This window comes from Bombina bombina, chromosome 3 (assembly GCF_027579735.1).
Source record: "Bombina bombina isolate aBomBom1 chromosome 3, aBomBom1.pri, whole genome shotgun sequence".
In the NCBI taxonomy this organism is placed as follows: Eukaryota; Metazoa; Chordata; class Amphibia; order Anura; family Bombinatoridae; genus Bombina; species Bombina bombina.
The window spans coordinates 271991836-272019029 of NC_069501.1; the positions used below are offsets into that span (position 1 = coordinate 271991836).

The window sequence follows — 27194 nt, forward strand, 5'->3', positions numbered from 1 at the left end:
CATTGTCAATAATTTCTTGTGTAATCTTAAATTTCAGAAATGGATGCTGCCTCACTCACCCCAAACACAGCTTTCCTTGTCCACCTGTAATATTATAAATGGTGGGGTATGTATTCAACCTTCAAAAGGGTTAAATAAATAATCAAAAATAAATTCCAGGAACACCCCCTTACCCCAGATGAGGATAGCGACTGGAGCATACACATATACAAGTATGCCTGGCACTTATTTGCTTACCAACTGTATCCTCATCTGCAATGGCACAGAAAAACTCTGAGTATCCATAAATTTGCAGGGGGTTAAACATATAGTAAAACAAATTTGGTTGAAAAACATAAAAAAAACTGCATACACTACAGAGTAAGGACCCCATTTATCAAATACCAGGCGGACAAGGCTTGCGTGAGCCTGAAATGTTTGGACTTAGTTTTGTAAAAGAGCCCTAAGACTGCAACTTATAGACATGGTAACCTTATATGTGGAATCTAGGTTAAATTCACATAAATTACTGTATCAAATTATAGCTACGACCAGTAGTCTATGAAATAATATGGTTGCCTTCATCATTGAAAATAACAGTTGCTTATACCCTTTTTTACTCCAATCCACTTTTATTTAAAAAAAATAAAATAATTGATATTATTACATCCATTTCATAAGCGTATCTTACATTAATTATACAAATTAACTCTAAACAAAAAAAGCACAAACATTTGCCCCCATTTCAATCAATCAGTATGTGGTGTGAAAATGCTGTATTCATTTCAAATGTAAAATGTTTATGAACGCATTAACTAATTGTTTGCTTCTATTGTCTGTAAAAGGTCAGACTGCCCACACCAGTTTCCATTTTTGGATAGAACAGTCAATGACTTGGAGTAGATTAGATTTGCTATTATGATTTTGTTACCAAAATTTGCATTGCTTTTATGGTATCTTATCATCTCTGCTAAGGCCAGTTAGAGACTGATATGTAGCAGTGCCAGAAATGAGAAGTCTGCAGTGTGACTTTTCAGTTCTCAGAATTAAGAAACCCCTGATTTTCAAAGTGAAATTAGAGGTATATGGCCCAAAATAAATAACGAGCTTTAATGCAAAATTTCACTCCGCATAAATAAAAATGTACAAACTGTTTCCTCTTCCACTAATTTTATAATTTACATTTTTAAGGTTAAACAATTGCAACCATGAATGAACATTCTAGCGATCATTTAATAGTTGTGCTCATATTTCACATTTTAAAAAATTCGATTTGAGCTATATTCTATTTTTTACACTGTTTAATAAACCTTTAAATGACTGTGTTTATTGAACAGAAACATAAAAAAATGCTCAGAAAGACCAGATCTGACAAACCAGCTTCCACTAGTGATCAAGCCTGTTAAAACAGTAATTTGCAAAATCATTAGAAAAGTTGATTGAAAGGGGTTTTCTAATGCCTTGAAGTACTCCTCTTGAATTTGTGCAATGCATTCTATTATTTAAGCAGCACAGGTGTGCACCAAGGGAAATCTGACATAAAGGGAGACAAAAAAACAAAAATGTTTTTCTTTCTGTGACGGATCATGTCCGCCTGACATCACTGAATGCCGACAGCATACAATGTCGGCATTTAACATTGCACAAGCAGTTCTGGTGCACTGCTTGTGCAATTCCGCCCCCTGCAGATTCACGGCCGGGGGTGTCAATCAACCCGATGATACACGATCAGGTGGATTGCTGTCCGCCGCCTCAGAGGAGGTGTATGAGTTAAGGAGCAGCGGCCTTAAGCTGCTTCTTAACTCCTGTTTCCGGTGAGCCTGAAGGCTCGCGCGGAAACAGATGCATTGGGTCCGATTGACTGTTTGATAAATCGGCCTCAGAGCATATAAATTTAAACGACTTTCCAATTTATTACTATTGTCTAATTAGCTTCCTTATCTTGATATACTTTGCTGAAAAGCAAAAATCTGAATTATGAAATAAAAATGTTGAGTTTGATGTCCCTTCAACTATTGCTCATTATACACACAAAAATGTATTTCAATCGGCCATGGTAAAAATATTATACTTCAAGTAAAATGGAACATTATTAATGCTGTGTATAGTATAGTGTAATTATTAATGATAAAGTGCGGAGAATAATGAAATTACAAACAGATCATAGTATGGTCATTCTTGCTCACAGTGGTAAGAATAAAGAAATATATCATAGAACAATGGATAAGGCTACCTCTTACAGCATAGGCAGTAGTAATATTAGGGTATATAATGATATTAATGGAGTAATAGATCAGACAAAGTTTACATTTAAATAAAGAAAAAAGAAAATGCTTTTTGAATGTTTTATAATGATGTACAATTTAGTCTTTATTAAATTTTTATAATATATATGGCATATATATATATATATATATATATATATATATATATATATATATATATATATATATACAGCGATAGCTCAATAAAATTTTAATTATATATTAGAAGAAAATCAAATGTTACAACTTTTCTTTTAGTCAGTATTTGATGACTAATTGCATACAGAAGTATGTATGACTATATAATGTACTAACTAGCTTACTGCTTGTCTTTTTTCATTGAATATTACAAGTAAGTATTGCATTACTTCATTTATAAAGAATGCATATTTTTGTTTTTTTCTACATAGAGTCAGTGAACCATAACGTCTTAGATAAGCTGCATATTTTATCCCTATTCCCTGCATGCTGAATAAAGGAGCTTTTACATTGTATCTGTATTGTATTTTGGTTTACAAACTAACCCCCCCTGAGATGTTGATAAAAATGTTTGTTTCAGTATTAAAAGCTGTATAAAATTAGTAATACTACAAAAAGATATTTCATGTATTGTTATGGGCACACATGGTTCAATTTCCTCTTGATATTTGTATAACTAAAGTATTTACTACTAAAGTAATAAGTGAAGTAATATCATTTTTTTATCTAGAGAAGAACCTTAAAAGTAAGATGGGATACTGCAATTTGACAATGAATTTGTATGTTTTATGTTAAAAGTTGTATACCATTTAATGTTAATTTCTAAAACGATTATATGACACAAAAAAGAATTATTCTTATTCATAAAATGAATCAAAGATGGCTCAAATTTTTCAGACAAAACATTTATTGGGATAAATGCAAGGCTGATGTATTTAACATTGTTTACATCTTATTCTTGTTTGTACAATCTTTTATGAGATGCTAAAGATGAAACGTAAGAATGAGGCTTTAATTTAGAGATGTAGGTTATCAGCATAGAGATGTAGGTTATCAGCATAGAGATGTAAGTTATCAACATTGAGATGTAGGTTATAAGCATTGAGATGTGGGTTATCAGCATTAAGATGTAGGTTATAAGCATTGAGGTGTAGGTTATCTGCATTGAGGTGTAGGTTATCAGCATTGTGATGTAGGTTATCAGCATTAAGGTGTAGGTTTTCAGCATTGAGGTGTAGGTTATCAGCATTGAGGTGTAGGTTATCAGCATTGAGGTGCAGGTCATCAGCATTGAGATGTAGGTTATCAGCATTGAGCTGTATGTTATCATTGCTTAAATCTTATTCTTGTTTGTACAATCTTTTATGAGATGCTAAAGATGAAATGTAAGAATGAGGCTTTAATGTAGAGATGTAGGTTATCAGCTTAGAGATGTAGGTTATCAACATTGAGGTGTAGGTTATCAGCATAGAGATGTAGGTTATCAACATTGAGATGTAGGTTATCAGCATTGAGATGTAGCTTATCAGCTTTGAGATGTAGGTCATCAGCATTGAAATGTATGTTATTAACATTGAGATGTAGGATATCAGCATTGAGATGTAGGTTATCAGCATTGAGGTGTAGGTTATCAGCATTGAGATGTAGGTTATCAGCATTGAGATGTAGCTTATCAGCTTTGAGATGTAGGTCATCAGCATTGAAATGTATGTTATTAACATTGAGATGTAGGATATCAGCATTGAGATGTAGGTTATCAGCTTAGAGATGTAAGTTATCAGCACTGAAATCTTTAGACTCCAATAAGAGTGTTTTTTGTAAGTTTGTACTGATAAAGTTCACAAAATTAATCTTAGGAATTTAGTATAATATTTACAAGAACGGAATTAAGTTCATACAACTTGAATTAAATTACTTCACTACCCCATTAGCCTCAGTTCAGTTTCCACTTCTTTGAACAAAGTAAAAAGTATTAACTCTTTATTTAAAAAAAACATCTCTTTGCTTGTTTGTTCTTAAAGAGTTTTAAGTTACCCATTAGCACTATAAATTGCTTATAAACATTGTTAAAGTAAACCTTTTTTTACAAGTTCCAGTAGGGTTAATTTGATTCTGCTTATGCAGCTTAAAAAAACACACTACATACATAGGATTTTTTGTGCTGGCAGACAACATATGCTTTAGGTATGTCATAGATCAGCTTAGGTTAGCTGTAAACAAAAGGTTGATCACAGGTAATCAGATTCTTTGTAATTGTTTTTTTATTTTCTGCTTCAATTTATGATATACTATGATATATGCTCTAAAGCTAAAGAGACACAAACCTCCTTGTAAATACAAGACATTTTTGTTGTCTTGTTGTAGAATAATGTATCAGCAAAGTGTAAATGTTTTAAAACAAATGATCATTTGCTGTTTTTCAATAGTCAAAATCCCCCCAATGCTTGCCTTAATTGGAGAAGCCAAACCACACTTGCTATTGGTATAGACAAGACTAAGGGGTTGATTTATCACAAGAGAACCTGCAGTCCATATTTATGAAGCAGCAGTTATCTTAGGTGGCGAATTTCAATATCCCTGATCTCATCTGACCGGGGAGATTGATAGCTCCTGCCTGCGTGTGATTGGCTGTGCGCGGACAGGGGGCGGCGTTGCACTAGAGTGCAAAATTGCGTTATTGTGCAATGCTGAATTCCGGCAGCATAAATCAGCCCGCCAGAGGCGAGCTACAGCGGACAGGAGTGCGTATGTATGCCCCTGTCTGGCATAGCTTGATAAATCGACCCCCTAGGTGGTTATTATATTAGCAGAAGATTTATTGGTTCATAGTTCCTGATGTATTCCACCCTGTTGAGGCCAATTAGGAACATACATGTAGCAGGGTTAGCCTTCAGAAGCATGCACTTTGCATTTTTAGGGCTCAGAATTAGATAAACAAAAAATGAATTGATAATTGGGTAAAATAAATAATTAAAGTATGTAAAGTTATGTTTTTACTATGCATAATTAAACCTTGTAAGTAACTAGCTCAAAGCAATTAATGTCCTTTTAAGAACAAATCTATGGTGTTTTTGCTCAAGTATATTATGCACCAATATTACCTCAAATAGAAAACAGGTATTTTGTATGGGTATTTAGCACACTAGCATGATAACATTCAGTGCATAGTACGCACAATAATAAGAAAAACAAACCAATTTTGCAAAACTCTATTACATGAAACCATGGATATCCCATTCTCCAGTTTTGCATAACCAACACAGTTATATTAATATACATTTTACCTCTGTGATTACCTTGTAACTAAGCATCTTCTGAATAGCCCCCTGATCACATGACTTTTTATTTATTATCTATTGACTTGCATTTAGTACTGTTTTGTGCTAACTCTTAAATAACTCCTCGGACCTTGTCTTGTGGAAAGTAAATAAAAAGCATGTGATAAGAGGCTGTCTGCAGTGGCTTACAAACAGGCAGACATTTAGAGGTTTAAATGTTATAAAGTATATTAATATAGTATATATATAGAGGCATTATCTATCTTTTTAAACAATAACAATTTTAGTGTAGACTGTACCTTTAAGGCATACAAGAAATGAAAACTAACAGAATACAGATTACAAATAGTCAATTAAATACAGTGTGTTTTTTCTAATATTTAAAGGGGCAGTAAAGCTAAATATTTACAAGGTATATACTTTATAGCACTGCACATAATGTGCTAGTGTTAATGCCACTTTTATAATTGTTATCAGAATTAACTTTTTATTAACCCCATAGGTACTGGTATACTTACCACTTCCATCTCCCATAGTTCGCTCTACTTTTTACGGTTGTCACTGGCCAGTATAGCAAGTTAGAAGTTTAATCTGCCACTCAATAGTGAGAGAAGAGCATGTTTGCATGCTTCTATTTAGAGGAAAGGATGCATATTCCTTGTAAAAAATTGCTTTACTATCGTTTTAATTTAAATATATTTTACCAGGAAATCCATTCCTCACATCTCAGATGGTGTTTTATATTTGTACTGAAATATCATTCAAATGTCTGTTCCCTTGATTGCTAGGCAACCTGCTTTACTGTTTGCATATGGCTTGTTATAACTATACTGCTGTCCCTCAGAGCAATTGGACAGACGCATAGAGACTCATTTGCTATTTCACAGGGCTTTACTTAATGGGATGACAGCACATTCAATTCTCAAAGGTTCTATGTTTTTCTTAATGAAAAGGTTTATACAGAATGACTCTGTCTTCAAAATCCTGAATTATTTCAGTTTGTTTAAATGAATGTTAGAAAAAAAAAAGTCTAAGGAAACTGTGTGCTACCAGCAAATATATATGTATATGCTTATATACATATATATTTACGTGTTAATATGTGCGCTAGTTCTCATGCCATCATTGCAAATGGAAGTGCACTCTTGTGAGCACAATGCTTCCCAGCAATGCGAATGCAAGCTCGCATTTGCATTGCTGTCAACTTGTTATACCAGCGCACATTACTCAGTTGAGTGCAAATTTAGCGCTCCACTTGTAATCTGTCCCTTATTAAGCTATTTAAATATCCCATTGGTGAGTCCCTAAAATGTTAAAAAAGAAAAACTATATGGTTTCAATAAAGCCTGTTTTAAAGAAAGTAATAAGCAAAATGTTATTAGGAAGTAGAAGGCATGTCCTTAATGACATATGATTCATAGTGGATATTTTTATATTTTAATTTAGGTAAACTAGTCGATGTTGATAAATGTCTGCACATTCACTTCATTTATACAGAAGAAGCTGTGGGTAAAATTATTTAATAAGAATTGTATTATATAAGAGTATGAAGAAATTATATGAAACATAGAAATCTTATGGAAGAGAGCTACCTTATTGTTGTAAAAATAAAACATAAAAAGGACCTCATGACATGTCACAAGCCATAAACTCAACACTGTATGATTTAAACAACTAATGAAACAGAAAATACATATTAGTAGTGACCAGTCACACGGCAATGGCTGCCTGCTGTCATCATAAGGATATGTCCTCATAATTTAGACTTTTTATCATTATTAAGAATAATCAATGTTATGTAGGACAAAATACAGATAAATACATAGCTATTGTTAAAAGTAATGATCATACTGTAAAAAAACTGCAATGAGGCCATCAGTTCAGAGTAGAAAGTCCCTTACCCACGTAGGTAACAGTAAGTTCAAGTGGGTCTGCAAGCAAAAACAGAACAGTCCAAAGAGAACAAACTAATATGATTGATGTTGATAATTATATTTGGACACTGTCCAACCAGAACAAATTTTGAAATATAGATTCAAACACAGACTTGAGATATTTTAAATTCATACCAAATTAAACAAAACAATCTTGTAACATGCTCTTAATTTTAAGAACTTATATGTGTAACCTTTTTGTTCATAGTTGTTGTTGCTGTAAAATGGCAAGAACAATTCAGGCCTTCAAATATAATGGTTGAACTTCTAGAATAATAATTGCAGCATTGATAAAAAGCATTAATGTTTGGCATTAGCTACATCAAAATGACTCTATAGCAGTAAGTAGCCACGTGGGATCAAAGGCAGACCAGGTAGATCTTGATAAAAGGAGAAGCAAGGACAAGACAGAGTCATGTTATAATATGAATAGCAGCTAAAATTACAGTATTCCCTTTGTCTATAGATCGTCTTATATCGATCATTGTGATATTGTCCAAATAGATGTAGAATTAAAACATAGTATCCCATTACAGAGAAGAATAGCTAATGAATATGATTAACACATAAGCCTCTTCAAAGCCAACATTAAAGGGATGTGAAACCCATTTTTTTCTATTAAAAAATAAAAGACTTTCCATTTTAATTCTTTTATCAAATTTACTTTGTTTCTTTGTTGCCCTGTGTTGAAAAGCAAGTAGTTAGGCTTAAGAGTGTGCATGTTGTGCCTGGAGCACTATATTCTATATTCATGTAAAATTACAGATTTACATTCACAGTTTGTAAGGAAAAATATTAATTTCTTTTAAAGGGCCCCCATACAGAATAGAATCTGTTATCGCTTCCATTTTTTGTCCGTTATAACAAAACAAAATGCTGCATCTTGGTTCATAATTCCTGCCAATATGGTGGCTTGTCCTTTAGCCATTCTCTCAATAAACATTCAATGACAATTAATAATAAAAGGCCGGACAATTGTTTTGTCCTTCTCACTGTGGTATCAAGTTAATTAGACTTTTTTTTTAAACTAATAACAAAATTTAACGGGTTTGCTATTCTCTGAGAAATATCTGAAACTAGACATTTAAGGAGTAATATAAATCTATGTAGGATTTTCTTATTCACCTTTGGAAATGAAAAGCAGGTAAAATGTTAGGTTTATGTGCAAATAACTTCAAGGAGCCCACAAGTAAACTTACTTCAAGAAGCCAACAAGTACATCTACTTATTCTCTCCTTCCTCAAATTCCAATTTATATCAGGCCAAATGCTTTTATAGAAAGTCAACATTATACTTTTATGGTTCAGATAGAGCTTGCAATTTTAGGAGACGTTCAATGTATCTCTGTTATCAAAGTTACTTTATTGTATTTGCACATTATATTCAAGCAATAATGCAATAACCAAATGCGCTAACACATCTGATAGTTTTATTTTTTGCACTTTTATATCTCTTAAAGGTACGTTAAGCCCAACATTTTACTTTCATTAGAGAGAGCATACCATTTTAGATAACTTTTAATTTTGTCTATATTATCAAATTTGTTCAATTCTCTTTATATCTTTTGTTAAAAAAGTATACATAGGTAGGTCCAGAAGCTGTTGATTGGTGGTTGCACATATATGTCTCTTGTCATTGGCTTTCAGCTAGCTCCCAGTGGTGCATTACTTCTCCTTCAACAAAGGATACCAAGGCAATTAAGAAAATTAGATAATAAAAGTCAATTGCAAAGTTGTTTAAAATTGTATGATCTATCTGACTTGTGAAAGAAGAAACAATGGGGTTCATGTCCCTTTAAGCAACACTTCATAACTGTTCAATGTATGGTAAACCAGTTACAATACGAGCAGCATATATGAGTCAAAATAATTTCTGTCCTGGAGAAGCATTAAGTTTTGCCATGGCAAGTTTTTCCCAAGGTTTTAAACCATGTAGTTTACCCCCTTGTAGTCTCACTACACAACATTTTTTTCCACTCCAATAATAACTTTCCTTGTAAATTGCAAAAATAAAGCCTATGTTTGCCAATCAATCATTATCACGTCTTTTGCCAGGCTTTTTTTTCCTGAATATCGGTAAATTACTGGTATAAACCCCCAATCCAGAATCATTCGGAAATCCAGACCTAGTCAATTCCATTCCCTCTCCAAGTCGTCCCATTTTACAGATTCAATAAACAAATATTCCAAAATCCAGTAGGTCATAAAAATATATTTAAAGGACACTACAGATGAGATGTATATGTTACAGTGAAAGCGGACGGTGAGAGAAGGTAAACTATTACTAGTGAATGTTCACCTTCACTAAAGTCATCAGTAAATATGCACTAGTGGTATCTGTTCACATTCACTAGTGAAAATGTACTTCCACTGCTCGTCTGTTCATATTCACTAGTGAAAGTGTACTTCCACTGCTTGTCTGTTCATATTCACTAGTGAAAGTGTACTTCCAGTGCTTGTCTGTTCATATTCACTAGTGAAAGTATACTTCCACTGCTTGTCTGTTCACATTCACTACTGAAAGTGTACTTCCACTGCTCGTCTGTTCATATTCACTAGTGAAAGTGTACTTCCACTGCTTGTCTATTCATATTCACTAGTGAAAGTGTACTTCCACTGCTCGTCTGTTGATATTCACTAGTGAAAGTGCACTTCCACTGCTCGTCTGTTCATATTCACTAGTGAAAGTGTACTTCCACTGCTCGTCTGTTCATATTCACTAGTGAAAGTGCACTTTCACTGCTTGTCTGTTCACATTCACTAGTGAAAGTGTACTTCCACTGCCCGTCTGTTCACATTCACTACTGAAAATGTACTTCCACTGCTCGTATGTTCACATTTACTAGTGAAAGTGTACTTCCACTGCTCGTCTGTTCTCATTCACTAGTGAAAGTGTACTTCCACTGCTCGAGTAAGTGAATGGGGGTGATAGGTGCGCTATTGATAGCTGAAGGTTTACTAAAAATTAGATGATATTTATCAATACAAGATTTATAAATATGTGAAATACGTGTAGTGAATATAAGGTGAAATATTAAATTGGAATAAGAGTTTCCACAATGATTTAAACTATATAGTGTTCAAATCTATATTACCATATTATCTAACACTCTGGAAAGATATACAGAAAGAATTTAAATAATCCCTGTGAGTAGCAAATATATTTATAAAATAGAATATAAAATACAAGTTACAATAAAAACATCAAATTAAAGGGACGTCTCCCCTATAATATAAAATATTCAGGATGTGAAAACATTGATTATTTATGACACTTTAAATAGTGTTAACATATGCTGCCCCATACATAGAGTTAAGCATAAGTATCCGTATCTTTAAACGTATAGGCAAGTTCAAATGGTATTTGTATACCCAGCTGTGTAAAGGTAAATAATAGCAGTTCAAATGTGTATGAACGTTATAGCCGATGTGGTTTACAGAAAGTTACTTCTCGATTGATATTCTCTCCGGGTGAAACAGGTTACTATACAATATTGTCCCAAACAAAATCGAGTACCTGTTATTCTTAAGACCCGTCTTGCAGCGTCCGATTCCCCTTCTCACCTGGTGACTGATCAGCGCCGCATGTGTCTTGGCGTCTGACGTCACAACTTGGTATCTCGGTGGGATTGGCTGGAAATGTTAGGAGATAAGCAATTTCTTGTAGAAGATGGAATAGATCCTTTATGGGATAAAAATATTGTGGAAAGATCCTGCACTTAGTGCTTGATGCACGCAGGACTTTAGAAATTCAGTAGAGGTATAATAGGCAACCCGGGTTGTTACAGTATTGAAACTGGAATCTTATGATATCCAAAGAAGAAAGTCTCTTTGTCTATTTTATTTCACACAATTGTAGGGTCAGCAGTCACAAGGTCGACGCGTTTCGCTCAAAAGAGCTTTATCAAGATCCTGCTGACTGTTGTATCAATATATTTAAAGGCATCAGTTCTTTCTGATTGGTCTTCCAATAATTGGACTCATTTAAGGTGGAATGTTTTGTTGTCCATCTTACTCATACGTATCAGCAGAGTTTTAAGATGGAAATTTCATATGGGGCAGCTTTCTGTATATTAGACAGTTATAACTTTATAATAAAAAAACATAAATAAAGAATAATTATAATAACATTAATTCTATTATAGATAGATGTATTGTGGATATTATTATATGGCTTTATTCAAGGAGAAAAGGTGACAGATCCATTTCAGAGTTAAGCCCATTTGGATATAGTGTGTTATATTTATAAATTAATTCAGCTTCTTTGATTAGTAATTTTTTCTCTATATCTCCGCCCCTCCAGTTGTTTTTTACTTTTTGTATTCCCCAATAGGAAAGATCTTTGGTGTTCCCTTTATGGACAGATTTAAAGTGTTTATATAGATGTGTATCTTCAGAGCCTCGTTCTATCTGGCAAAGGTGTTTTCTTATTCTGGCCTAGATTTGGAGTTCGGCGGTAGAAGGGCTGTTAATGCTCCGCTGGCTTTTTTCTGGCCGCACCATAAATTTAACTCTGGTATCGAGAGTTCAAACAAATGCTGCGTTAGGCTCCAAAAAAGGAGCGTAGAGCATTTTTACCGCAAATGCAACTCTCGATACCAGAGTTGCTTACGGACGCGGCCAGCCTCAAAAACGTGCTCGTGCACGATATCCCCATAGGAAACAATGGGGCTGTTTGAGCTGAAAAAAAACCTAACACCTGCAAAAAAGCAGCGTTCAGCTCCTAACGCAGCCCCATTGTTTCCTATGGGGAAACACTTCCTACGTCTGCACCTAACACTCTAACATGTACCCCGAGTCTAAACACCCCTAACCTTACACTTATTAACCCCTAATCTGCCGCCCCCGCTATCGCTGACCCCTGCATATTATTTTTAACCCCTAATCTGCCGCTCCGTAAACCGCCGCAACCTACGTTATCCCTATGTACCCCTAATCTGCTGCCCTAACATCGCCGACCCCTATATTATATTTATTAACCCCTAATCTGCCCCCCACAACGTCGCCGAAATCCTGCCTACACTTATTAACCCCTAATCTGCCGAGCGGACCTGAGCGCTACTATAATAAAGTTATTAACCCCTAATCCGCCTCACTAACCCTATAATAAATAGTATTAACCCCTAATCTGCCCTCCCTAACATCGCCGACACCTAACTTCAATTATTAACCCCTAATCTGACGACCGGAGCTCACTGCTACTATAATAAATGGATTAACCCCTAAAGCTAAGTCTAACCCTAACACTAACACCCCCCTAAGTTAAATATAATTTAAATCTAACGAAATAAATTAACTCTTATTAAATAAATTATTCCTATTTAAAGCTAAATACTTACCTGTAAAATACATCCTAATATAGCTACAATATAAATTATAATTATATTATAGCTATTTTAGGATTTATATTTATTTTACAGGCAACTTGGTAATTATTTTAACCAGGTACAATAGCTATTTAATAGTTACCTAGTTAAAATAATAACAAATTTACCTGTAAAATAAATCCTAACCTAAGATATAATTAAACCTAACACTACCCTATCAATAAATTAATTAAATAAACTACCTACAATTACCTACAATTAACCTAACACTACACTATCAATAAATTAATTAAACACAATTGCTACAAATAAATACAATTACATAAACTAGCTAAAGTACAAAAAATAAAAAAGAACTAAGTTACAAAAAATAAAAAAATATTTACAAACATAAGAAAAATATTACAACAATTTTAAACTAATTACACCTACTCTAAGCCCCCTAATAAAATAACAAAGCCCCCCAAAATAAAAAATTCCCTACCCTATTCTAAATTAAAAAAGGTAAAAGCTCTTTTACCTTACCAGCCCTGAACAGGGCCCTTTGCGGGGCATGCCCCAAGAATTTCAGCTCTTTTGCCTGTAAAAAAAAACATACAATACCCCCCCCCAACATTACAACCCACCACCCACATACCCCTAATCTAACCCAAACCCCCCTTAAATAAACCTAACACTAAGCCCCTGAAGATCTTCCTACCTTGTCTTCACCATCCAGGTTCACCGATCCGTCCTGAAGAGCTCCTCCGATGTCCTGATCCAAGCCCAAGCGGGGGGCTGAAGAGGTCCATGATCCGGTCAAAGTCTTCATCCAAGCGGGGCAGAAGAGGATCTTCCATCCGATTGAAGTCTTCATCCAAGCAGCATCCATCCGGAGCGAAGCAGAAGGATCCTGAAGACCTCCAGCGCGGAACATCCATCCGGCCCGACGACTGAACGACGAATGACTGTTCCTTTAAGGGACGTCATCCAAGATGGCGTCCCTCGAATTCCGATTGGCTGATAGGATTCTATCAGCCAATCGGAATTAAGGTAGGAATTTTCTGATTGGCTGATGGAATCAGCCAATCAGAATCAAGTTCAATCCGATTGGCTGATCCAATCAGCCAATCAGATTGAGCTCGCATTCTATTGGCTGTTCCGATCAGCCAATAGAATGCAAGCTCAATCTGATTGGCTGATCGGATCAGCCAATCAGATTGAACTTGATTCTGATTGGCTGATTCCATCAGCCAATCAGAAAATTCCTACCTTAATTCCGATTGGCTGATAGAATCCTATCAGCCAATCGGAATTCGAGGGACGCCATCTTGGATGACGTCCCTTAAAGGAACAGTCATTCGTCGTTCAGTCGTCGGGCCGGATGGATGTTCCGCGCTGGAGGTCTTCAGGATCCTTCTGCTTCGCTCCGGATGGATGCTGCTTGGATGAAGACTTCAATCGGATGGAAGATCCTCTTCTGCCCCGCTTGGATGAAGACTTTGACCGGATCATGGACCTCTTCAGCCCCCCGCTTGGGCTTGGATCAGGACATCGGAGGAGCTCTTCAGGACTGATCGGTGAACCTGGATGGTGAAGACAAGGTAGGAAGATCTTCAGGGGCTTAGTGTTAGGATTATTTAAGGGGGGTTTGGGTTAGATTAGGGGTATGTGGGTGGTGGGTTGTAATGTTGGGGGGGGGGGTATTGTATGTTTTTTTTACAGGCAAAAGAGCTGAAATTCTTGGGGCATGCCCCGCAAAGGGCCCTGTTCAGGGCTGGTAAGGTAAAAGAGCTTTTACCTTTTTTAATTTAGAATAGTGTAGGGAATTTTTTATTTTGGGGGGCTTTGTTATTTTATTAGGGGGCTTAGAGTAGGTGTAATTAGTTTAAAATTGTTGTAATATTTTTCTTATGTTTGTAAATATTTTTTTATTTTTTGTAACTTAGTTCTTTTTTATTTTTTGTACTTTAGCTAGTTTATGTAATTGTATTTATTTGTAGGAATTGTGTTTAATTAATTTATTGATAGTGTAGTGTTAGGTTAATTGTAGGTAGTTTATTTAATTAATTTATTGATAGGGTAGTGTTAGGTTTAATTATATCTTAGGTTAGGATTTATTTTACAGGTAAATTTGTTATTATTTTAACTAGGTAACTATTAAATAGCTATTGTACCTGGTTAAAATAATTACCAAGTTGCCTGTAAAATAAATATAAATCCTAAAATAGCTATAATATAATTATAATTTATATTGTAGCTATATTAGGATGTATTTTACAGGTAAGTATTTAGCTTTAAATAGGAATAATTTATTTAATAAGAGTTAATTTATTTCGTTAGATTTAAATTATATTTAACTTAGGGGGGTGTTAGAGTTAGGGTTAGACTTAGCTTTAGGGGTTAATCCATTTATTATAGTAGCGGTGAGCTCCGGTCGTCAGATTAGGGGTTAATAATTGAAGTTAGGTGTCGACGATGTTAGGGAGGGCAGATTAGGGGTTAATACTATTTATTATAGGGTTAGTGAGGCGGATTAGGGGTTAATACATTTATTATAGTAGCGCTCAGGTCCGCTCGGCAGATTAGGGGTTAATAAGTGTAGGCAGGTGTCGGCGACGTTGAGGGGGCAGATTAGGGGTTAATAAATATAATATAGGGGTCGGCGGTGTTAGGGGCAGCAGATTAGGGGTACATAGGGATAACGTAGGTGGCGGCGCTTTGCGGTCGGAAGATTAGGGGTTAATTATTTTAAGTAGCTGGCGGCGACGTTGTGGGGGGCAGGTTAGGGGTTAATAAATGTAATACAGGGGTCGGCGGGGTTAGGGGCAGCAGATTAGGGGTACATAAGTATAACGTAGGTGGCGGTCGGCAGATTAGGGGTTAAAAAATTTTAATCGAGTGGCGGCGATGTGGGGGGAGCTCGGTTTAGGGGTACATAGGTAGTTTATGGGTGTTAGTGTACTTTAGGGTACAGTAGTTAAGAGCTTTATGAACCGGCGTTAGCCCAGAAAGCTCTTAACTACTGCTATTTTCCTGCGGCTGGAGTTTTGTCGTTAGAGCTCTAACGCTCACTTCAGAAACGACTCTAAATACCGGCGTTAGGAAGATCCCATTGAAAAGATAGGATACGCAATTGACGTAAGGGGATCTGCGGTATGGAAAAGTCACGGCTGAAAAGTGAGCGTTAGACCCTTTAATCACTGACTCCAAATACCAGCGGGCGGCCAAAACCAGCGTTAGGAGCCTCTAACGCTGGTTTTCACGGCTAACGCCAAACTCCAAATCTAGGCCTCTGTCTCTTACCATTCTTTTGGTATCTCCAAGATAGAAGAGATTACAAGAGCATTTGAGAATATAGATTATGTTTTTGTTAGTACATCTTATTATATCCTTGATATTGATTAATTTATCAAAATTATTTATTTGTAGGTTTTTTATCTTTTTACTATGTGTGCAGGCTTTGCAGGTATAGCATGGGAAGAAACCACTGATGTTATTACCTGTCAGATCTTTCTGTCTCTTCAAATTTTGTTTTGGTTTTTTTAGTTCACTGGGAGCTAGTATTGATTTTAAATTTGTTGCTCTTTTAAAAACAAATTTAGGTTGTTCCATAATAGTTTTCCCCAAAATGGTATCCTTCCTTATAAGGTGCCAGTGTTTTCTTATGATGCCTTTAATTATATTGTAATCGGCATGGTAATTAGTGATAAATGGAATATCAATTAGATTTTTATTATCTTTTTCTTTTCCTTTCTCCTTATAAGTTAAAAGGGACTCTCTATCAGTATTTTTGGCCCTATCAGTTGCTTTGTCAGTAATTAGTTTATTATACCCTCTTGCATGAAATCTTTCTGCTAGGATTTCTGATTGTTGTTCGAAATCTATGGGTCTTGAGCAATTTTTTCTAATACGAAGGTATTGGCCTGTGGGAATATTGAGTTTCCAGGTGTTTAAATGGCAACTTTTTGAGTGTATATAGTTACTACTGTCAACCTTTTTGAAGTGGGTCTTAGTTTCAAGTTCTTTGTTCATGATCATTATCTCTAAGTCTAAAAAGACAATCCTATCTTTGCTATATTTAGAAGTGAATTTTAGACCCCAGGTGTTAAGGTTCATTCTATCAAACATAGATTTAAGGTCTTGTTCAGAACCTCTCCATATTAATAAGAGATCATCTATGTATCTCTTGTAGAGCACAAGGTTTGCACCATAGCTGCCGGAGCCAAAAAAATTGTCTTCCCATGCTCCCATAAATAAATTGGCATAGCTAGGTGCAAACCTTGTGCCCATTGCTGTACCTTCGGTCTGTAAATAAAACTTTCCATTGAATGAAAAATATTTGTTTTCTAATATATATGTTATGCTTTTCAAAATAAATGCTCTATGTTGATCTGACATATTTATATCCTTTTTAAGAAATAGATCCACTGATTTTATACCCTTAGAATGGTTGATCACAGTGTATAATGATGTAACATCACACGTTACTAAGAACATATCTTCTTCCCACTGTACTGTCTTAGAGTGTTAAGGACTTGTGTGGAGTCCTTAAGATAAGATTTTAGGTTCTTAACATGTTTTTGTACATAATTATCTACATATCTAGATAAATTTGCAGATAGAGAGTTAATTCCAGAAATGATTGGTCTCCCTGGGGGGTTGACCAAACATTTATGGACTTTGGGAAGATAATAAAAGATGGGAATCACAGGGAATTTTGATGTTAGAAAGCCAAATTCTTTTTCATTTAATATTTTCCCATCTGTCAGAATCTTATCAAGTCTTCTTTTAAATAAATATGTAGGGTCAGAATCTAATGTTTTATATGTTTTTGTATCTCCAAGTAATCTGTATGCCTCTTTAAGGTAATCGCTGGTGTTTAAAAGGACAATCCCACCTCCCTTGTCCACTGGCTTTATTGTTATTTCTGCATTTGTTTGGAGATTCTCAATGATAGACTTTTCTCTAATACTCATATTAAAAAAATTTATTTTAGGAAGGGAGCATTTTTGTATATCATTACAGACCAATTTTTCGAAGGTTTCCAAAAAATTCCCTTTAGCAAAAACAGGATTAAATTTGGATTTGTCCTTGAGATTAGAGTGTTGGATATTATCTAAATTTTGTGATTTTATATTTAATTGTCTTTCAACTGGGTTCTTAAGAAAGAATCTTTTAATTGTAAGATTTCTTACAAATTTTTTAACATAGATGTGTGTGTGAAATTTGCTTAATCTTGTTGTATGGGCAAATGAAAGGCCTAGCTTTAAGATTTTTTCTTCTTCCTTTTTTAGGGTGTGACTACTGAGGTTACCCCCTTTACTTCCACTGCTCGCTGCTCGTCTGTTCACATTCACTAGTGAAAATGTACTTCCACTGCTCGTCTGTTCACATTCACTAGTGAAAATGTACTTCCACTGCTTGTCTGTTCACATTCACTCGTGAAAGTGTACTTCCACTGCTCGCTGCTCGTCTGTTCACATTCACTAGTGAAAATGTACTTCCACTGCTCGTCTGTTCACATTCACTAGTGAAAGTGTACTTCCACTGATCGTCTGTTCATATTCACTAGTGAAAGTGTATTTCCACAGCTCGTCTGTTCATATTCACTAGTGAAAGTGTACTTCCACTGCTCGTCTGTTCACATTCACTAGTGAAAGTGTACTTCCACTGCTCGTCTGTTCACATTCACTAGTGAAAGTGTACTTCCACTGCTCATCTGTTAATATTCACTACTGAAAATGTACTTCCACTGCTCGCCTTTTCATATTCACTAGTGAAAGTGTACTTCCACTGCCCAACTGTTCATATTCACTAGTGAAAGTGTACTTCCACTGATCATCTGTTCATATCCACTAGTGAAAGTGTATTTCCACTGCTCGTCTGTTCATATTCGCTAATGAAAGTGTACTTCCACTGCTCGTCTGTTCACATTCACTAGTGAAGTGTACTTCAACTGGTCGTCTGTTCACATTCACTAGTGAAGTGTACTTCCACTGCTCGTCTGTTCACATTCACTAGTGAAAGTGTACTTCCACTGCTCGTCTGTTCATATTCACTAGTGAAGTGTACTTCAACTGGTCGTCTGTTCACATTCACTAGTGAAAGTGTACTTCCACTGCTCGTCTGTTCACATTCACTAGTGAAAGTGTACCTCCACTGCTCGTATGTTAATATTCACTAGTGAAAGTGTACCTCCACTGCTCGTCTGTTCATATTCACTACTAACAGTGTACTTCCACTGCTCCTCTGTTCATATTCACTAGTGAAAGTGTACTTCCACTGCTCGTCTGTTCACATTCACTAGTGAAAGTGCACTTCCACTGCTTCTCTGTTCACATTCACTAGTGAAAGTGCACTTCCACTGCTCGTCTGTTCATATTCACTACTAACAGTGTACTTCCACTGCTCCTCTGTTCACATTCACTAGTGAAAGTGCACTTCCACTGCTTCTCTGTTCACATTCACTAGTGAAAGTGCACTTCCACTGCTCGTCTGTTCATATTCACTAGTGAAAGTGCACTTCCACTGCTCGCCATTAGTGAAGGATCTAGAATGCAGCAGGTTATGTTTTTCAATTCACTGTATGCGTGATTTAAAGGATCATTAAAGGGATATAAAACCCAAAATTTGTATTTCATGATTCAGACAGAACACACAACTTTCCAATTTACTTCTATTATAAACAATTCTAGCACCACTAGACGGCAGAACTATTTACTGTCATGTAGTGCTTCAGGCATGTGCACGCTACCTACCTAGGTATCGCTTCAACAAAGAACAACATGAGAACAAAGCAAATTTGATAATAGAAGTAAATTGAAAGAAAAAATTTAGGTTTCATGTCTCTTTAAACTTATTTCAAACTAAAACTTGTTAAAAAAAAAAAAGCAAAACAAACAAAGATTTCAACAGGTTGAGCAGAACAAATGAAGTGTATTAAATGTCAAATGAGTGATAACATGAATTCCAAATTTGATTCAAACTTCCTTTAAAGTTCCTACATCTTCCATTTCAATCCCTGGAGCCTGACTGCCCATTGCTAGAGGGGGATTTCCTACATCGTGATAGACATCAAGCGCTCCAGTTAGCCTTAGTTTCTTTTCAGCGTGAATGTTCCAATATAAAAGGGAAACAGCTCAGCTTTGTCGGCACTGAATACTGGAGCTGTTACCTCTCTAGTAAAAGCTCCAGACTTGTATTTAATTCCTTTTTTTTCTATTTGCTAGCATAAACATTCAATGTCACTTGTGCTCTCATCAGCTTTTCACAAGGTTTTGAAGTTTGCTAGAAATCAAAATATCAATGAAATTATTATTTTTTTTTATTATTATTGTTTCGATTTGCCATTTGACTTTCCCCAACCCCAGTTACAAAAGATTTACAAACACTGGAGAGGGTACAAAATCTCAAGTGAATGTGGATTTATGATTCAAACAATTGATTTCTTCAACTTTCACTGATGATTTTAGTGTAGTTGTACAAGTGATAGTAAACCTTTACTGTACCATCCACTTGCACTGTAACATTTACATAGGGTGAATTTAGCATTGCACATACAACAGATGTCAACAAGATACCTACCCTATGGAATGATTATGTATGTTTAAAGTGAATATCTTAAGGCAAAACCTCATGTAATAAAAATGCAACACCCTTCTGTTTAAAAATGGTAATATAACCACTTTAGCTACCCTATTCCATATTCAAGGACAAGGGCTAATAAATGTGTATGATAGAAAAATGCTTTGTGAGAATGAAAATAGCTCTGTGTTTCACTGGACTTTGTAAGCCTTTCACTTTCCATGATATTAAATTACCTCAAATAAAAGTTTTGTCATATGTCAAAATTAGTAGTCTACATTAAAAAATGCATTTTATTACCATGACTTAAAGGGACAGTCTAGTCAAAATTAAACTTTCATGATTCAGATGGGGAATGCAATTTTTAATCAGCTTTTCCAATTTACTTATATGATCAAATTTACTTTCTTGTTTTGGTATTCTTTGTTGAAAGCTAAACCTAGATAGTCTCATATGCAAATTTCGAAGTCCTTGAAGGCCACCTCTTATGTCAGTGAATTTTAACAGTTTTGCACAGCTAGACAGCGCTAGTTCATGTGTGCCATATAGATAACATTGTGCTAATTTCCGTTAAGTTATTTATGAGTCAGCTCTGATTGGCTAAAATGCAAGTCTGTCAAAAGAACTGAGATAAGAGAGAGTTTTGCAGAGGCTTAGATACAAGATAATCACAGATGTAAAAATGATATTAATATAACCATTGGTTATCCAAAACTGGGTAATGGGTAATGAAGGGATTATCTTATTTTTTTGAAACAATAACAATTCTGGGGTAGACTGCCCATTTAAATAGATGAAAGACATGTCATGATTTCCCTTTAATAAACACATAAGCAATCTAACTTTAACTTAATCTAAAATGATTTACTCTGACAAACCTGAGAGGAAGAGAAAGGGGTCATAAAGCCCTTCAGATTTGCTTAAATATCACTGAGTAGTTTGTTAGGTTATGTCAGGTTTTATTAAGATGGTGAAGATGAATTGTCCAGAGAGGCTTGAGATGATAAAACTGTATATAGTGAATGGAATATTTCAGGCAGAACAATTTGACAGCAATTAAATAGAAAGTTATATCACAAAGATATAACAAATAATAAAAGCCCTAAAATACTTTTCTAAAGTTTTCTAAAGTTTTCTTGACAGACAACCACTAAATTAAACGCAACACATGTTCCTTGTTACACTGTAGTTTTGCTGGCAACACACCATAAATATTAGAATAATAATGATTCTAGCTATGGATTTGGTAGGTCATCTATTGTCTCACTTTCCAAATCTGACCCTATTAATGGCCAGATTACAAATGGAACGTTAATGATTACACCCGAGCTAAAAAGGGTTTATCACAGGTGTTTGTGCATGTCAGGTTTTTCGCTCGTATTTCAAGTTGAAAGTAAACGTGATCGCATGACCACAATTGAAGATATATATATATATATATATATATATATATATATATATATATATATATATATATATATATATATAAATATATATAGATAGATAGATAAAGATAGATATAAATTTAACCAAAATACCATTATTTATATGTAGAAATATGGATTTATGAATAAATAGAGCATATTCTTTTATGTGAAAAATATTGGAATGGGAAATTTTTCATGTCGGGTTTATGCGCAAGTAGGTGGGGTTTTTTTCGCTCTATTGACTTCTATGGGGGAATAGGTTATTGCGCGCGTTATTCTAAGTTCATCTTTTTATGGGCGTCAGGTTAACACGCGAGAAACTATTTACTTTCAACTTGTAATACGAGCGCAACCAGGCGCGCGCAAAAAGCTTACTTCTAGCTCAGTTAACACTCAAGAGGGAGCGTTAAATAATGCTCCACTTGTAATCTGGTGCTAAATGTATATTAATGCTGAAATACCCAGGAACTGGCACTGTTTTGATTCCCGAATTTCTTTTCCAAACAGGTGTGGCTGTGGAAATTATATTTTTAGCTACCACCAAAAGTGACCAAAACCCCTACATACTAGCGAGGGCCATTCACTTTATTTCTGTGCAACCTTAGCTCTCTGCTTCTTCTCACTGTATCTTCCTTCTCTGCATTTTTGCTGCACACAGTTGCCTGTCTTACACTTCATTTAGCACATATGTTAACTTATGTCTATTGCTCTCAGGGTCCAGGGTACTGCTGCTTCATGTAACTTATTTGGAGGGGTTGGCTAAATAATGAGTGGTGACTGCAGTTATGCAGGGAGCTGGGTAGAGCAGTAGAGACAATAAAGGGATTATATACAAATATAGGGGACAAAATACAGAGATGAGCTGCTACAGTAATTATGAGGAGCAATAGGAGAACCACTGTTGTTATCAACATTATATCAAATTATTCAATTCATGTTTTACTTTAAAATGTTCACCAATAGCCCTGATTGTGTGTGACATTTTCACCTTAAAGGTACATGAAACATCACATTTTTTGTTCATGGTTCAGATAGAGAACACAATTTAAAAATGTTTTGGGCATTACATGACAGGAAATAGTGTTGCCAACTAGTGCTCTTGCTAATATATAACATTGTTCCAAAACTGCTGCCATATTGAACTGCAGACACGTGCACACCACGTGCACACTCCTGAACTTACATTCCTGCTTTTCAACAAAGAAAACAAAGAAAATTTGATATTATAAGTACAATGGAAAATTATTTAAAATTGTATGCTCTATTTGAATCTGGGGTTTTATGTCCCTTTAAGTATATGGTGCACATATAGTGGCCGATTTATCAATGTCTGGTGGACATGATCCGCTGTAGCACGATCGCCGTACACGATTGGGCGGATTGATGTCCGCAGCATCAGAGGCAGCAGTTGAGTTAAGGAACAGCAGTCTTAAGACCACTGCTTCTTAACTCCTGTTTCCAGTGAGCCTAAAGACTCGCGCAGAAACAGGGGTATTTGGCCCAATTCTGGTAATGATAAATCGTCCCCACAGGACAGAGTGCTTTACCTCCTCAATGAGTCAGACAAAGAGCAATAATCAGCCCCGTTTCTTATCGATCTTACGAATACACACATTTGATTCGCTTTTCAAGAGCATTCGTATCTCGCTAACATCGCATATAAATTACAAGGTGACACATTGACTGGGTTATTCAACACACCTGAAAACAATTAATAAGCACCTTTTAACACGGCTTTTATAGCTGAACAATCTTAAAGGGACATGAAACCCAATTTTTTTCTTTCATAGTTCAAATAGAGCATGCAATTTTAAACAACTTTCTAAATTACTTCTATTATCAATTTTTCTGTATGCTTAGGAGCCGACCCATTTCTGGAGCACTATATGGCAGCAGTTTTGCACGAATGTTATCCATTTGCAAGAGTACTAGACGGCAACACTATGTCCTGCTATGTAGTGCTACAGATGCCTACCTAAGTACCTTTTCAACACAGAATATTATGGGAACAAAATACATTTTTACAATAGAAGTAAATTGGAAACTTGTTTTTAAATGGTATGCTATGAGGTATATTTATCAAGCCGTCAACTATGCTGCATTCGACGGCACCAATACGCTCGCCTAACATCACGGCCGTGGACCTGAATACGCTCTCCTTATTTATTAAAAAAGCTGTCAAAAAGCCGTGCACCAAGTACGGTGCGATGAGCAGCGGACTGTTGTTAACTAACAGTCATCGATCTCGCTGCTATTCGGCTTTTTCCCAACTTTATTTATACCCTGTCACTAAACACTGCCACTATACTAAAATGTTTAACCCCTATCCCACTGCTCCCGGACCCAGCCACAACTAAATAAAGTTATTAACCCCTATACTGTCAATCCCGGAGCCCACCGCAACTCTAATAAAGTTATTAACCCCTATCCTGCTGCTCCCGGAGCCCACCGCAACTCTAATAAAGTTATTAACCCTTATCCTGCCACTCCTGGAGCCCACCGCAACTCTAATAAAGTTATTAACCCTTATCCTGCCCCTCCCGGAGCCCTCCGCAACTCTAATAAAGTTATTAACCCCTATCCTGCCGCTCCCGGAGCCCACCGCAACTAAATAAATGTATTAACATCTAAACCTCTGGCCTCCCACATCACTACCACTTACTAAACCTATTAACCCCTAAACCGCCAGCCCCCCACATCGCCATAAACTAAATTAAGCTATTAAACCCTAAACCTAACCACTAACTTTACATTAAATATTAACTCATCCCTATCTTATAATACATTTAATCTTACCTTTAGATTTAAAATAAACTATATTAAACTACTAATTAACCTACCCTAACTATTATACTAAAATTACATTAAACTTTATTAAACTATTAATTAACCTACCCTAACTATTATACTAAAATTACATTAAACTATATTAAACTATTAATTAACCTATCCTAACTATTATACTAAAATTACATTAAACTATATTAACCTATTAATTAACCTACCCTATTATACTAAAACTACATTAAACTAACAATTAAATTAACTATATTACAAATTTAAACACCTAGCCCTACTCAAGTTATTTAAATCTACTATTAAAAATTACTAAGTTACAATAAAATAACAACTAAGTTACAAAAAATAAAAAACACTAAGGCCTAGATTACGAGTTTTGCGTTAGAGGCTGTGCGGTGCTAACGAGCAGTTTTCCCTCACCGCTCACTTACATGCAGCGCTGGTATTACGAGTTTTCAGAAACCCGTCGTTAAAAGACAAGAAGTGAGCGTTGAGCAAAATTTTGTTAATTACCGCACTCCAATACCAGCGCTGCTTAAGTCAGCGGTGAGCTGGTCGTACGTGCTCGTGCACGATTTCCCCATAGGAATCAACGGGGAGAGCCAGCTGAAAAAAAGTCTAACACCTGCAAAAAAGCAGCGTAAAGCTCCCTAACGCAGCCCCAAATAAAATTTATGTTTACACCTAACACCCTAACATGAACCCTGAGTCTAAAAACCCCTAATCTTACACTTATTAACCCCTAATCTGCCACCCCCGACATCGCCGACACCTACATTATATTATTAACCCCTAATCTGCCGTTACGGACACCGCCGCCACCTACATTATAGTTATGAACCAATAATCTGCTGCCCCCAACATTGCCGACACCTACATTATATTTATTAACCCCTAATCTGCCGCCCCCAATGTCGCCGCAACCTACCTACACTTATTAACCCCTAATCTGCCGCACCGATGTCGCCACCACTATATTAAAGTTATTAACCCCTAAACCTAAGTCTATCCTTAACGCTAACACCCGCTAACTTAAATATAATTACAATAAATCTAAATAAATATTACTATCATTAACTAAATTATTCCAATTTAAAACTAAATACTTACCTATAAAATAAACCCTAAGCTAGATACAATATAACTAATAGTTACATTGTATCTAGCTTAGGGTTTATTTTTATTTTACACGCAAAACTGTATTTATTTTAATTAGGTAGAATAGTTATTAACTATTTAATAACTACCTAGCTAAAATAAATACAAAAGTACCTGTAAAATAAAACCTAACCTAAGTTACACTAACACCTAACACTACACTACAATTAAATAAATTAACTAAATTAAATACAATTACCTAAATTAAATTAAATTAGCTAAAGTACAAAAAACAAACACTAAATTACAGAAAATAATAAACAAATTACAGATATTTAAACTAATTACACCTAATCTAATTGCCCTATTAAAATAAAAAAGCCCCCCCAAAATATTAGTAGTTTAATATAGTTTATTTTAATTCTAAAGGTAAGTTTAAATTTATTATAAGATAGGGATGAGTTAATATTTAATGTAAAGTTAGCGGGTTATTAGGTTTAGGGGTTAATAGCTTAATTAAGTTTATGGCGATGTGGAGGGCTGGTGGTTTAGAGGTTAATACATTTCTTTAGTAGCGGAGGGCTCCGGGAGCGGCAGGATAGGGGTTAATAACTTTATTAGAGTTGCGGCGTAGTCCGTGAGCGGTGGGATAGGGGTTAATGACTTTATTTATTTGCGGCGGGGTCCGGGAGCGACGGAATAGGGGTAAATAACATTATGTAGGTGGCGCCGATGTCGGGGCGGCAGATTAGGGGTGTTTAGACTCGGGGTTTATGCTAGGGTGTTAGGTGTAAACTTAACTTTTATTCTACCATAGAAATCAATGGGAATCAGGCAGCATCGAACATAGCTTTCGGTGCTTTCAGACTCCCATTGATTCCTATGGCATCCGCTGCCTCCAGGGATGCGGATTGAAAACCAGGTACGCTGGTCCGAAATAGTGGCGAGCGTACCTGTTAGAAATTTGATAAATGGCAAAAGTTGTCAGATAGTGCCGAATTTGTATTCGGAACATCTGTAATGACGTCAGCAGCGATCTGTGTCGGATTGAGACCGGCGGATCGTATGTTACGCCACAAATTTCAACTTTTGCCGTTCTTTAGGCTTTGATAAATGGGGCGAATCAGGCTCGCCACAATTACGTTGCGGAATTCCAGCGTATTTGCGGTTGACGGCTTGATAAATAGGCCTCTCTGTCTGAATCACAAAAGAAAATTTTTGGGTTTTATATCCCTTTAACTACATGAAAACATTTGATCTGATTTGATTCTTCAAGTTTAAATTAAAAAAAATATATATATAATTCCAGTTTTTTTGCAATAAAGTGTTTAAAGGTTTAAAAATGTTAAAGGGACACTGAACCCAAATTTTTTCTTTTGCAATTCAGAAAGAGCATGCAATTTTAAGCAACTTTCTAATTTACTCCTATTATCAATTTTTCTTCGTTCTCTTGCTATCATTATTTGAAAAAGAAGGCATCTAAGCTTTTTTTGGTTTCAGTACTCTGGGCAGCACTTTTTTATTGGTGGATGAATTTATCCACC

At 35.6% G+C, this 27194-nt stretch overlaps 1 protein-coding gene across 1 annotated transcript in view; it reads right to left on the minus strand.

Moving 5' to 3' along the window:
- AIPL1 (aryl hydrocarbon receptor interacting protein like 1) overlaps positions 1 to 27194 on the minus strand; it is a 200365-nt gene that overhangs the window by 523 nt on the left and 172648 nt on the right. The gene's annotated exons all lie outside the window — the stretch shown is intronic.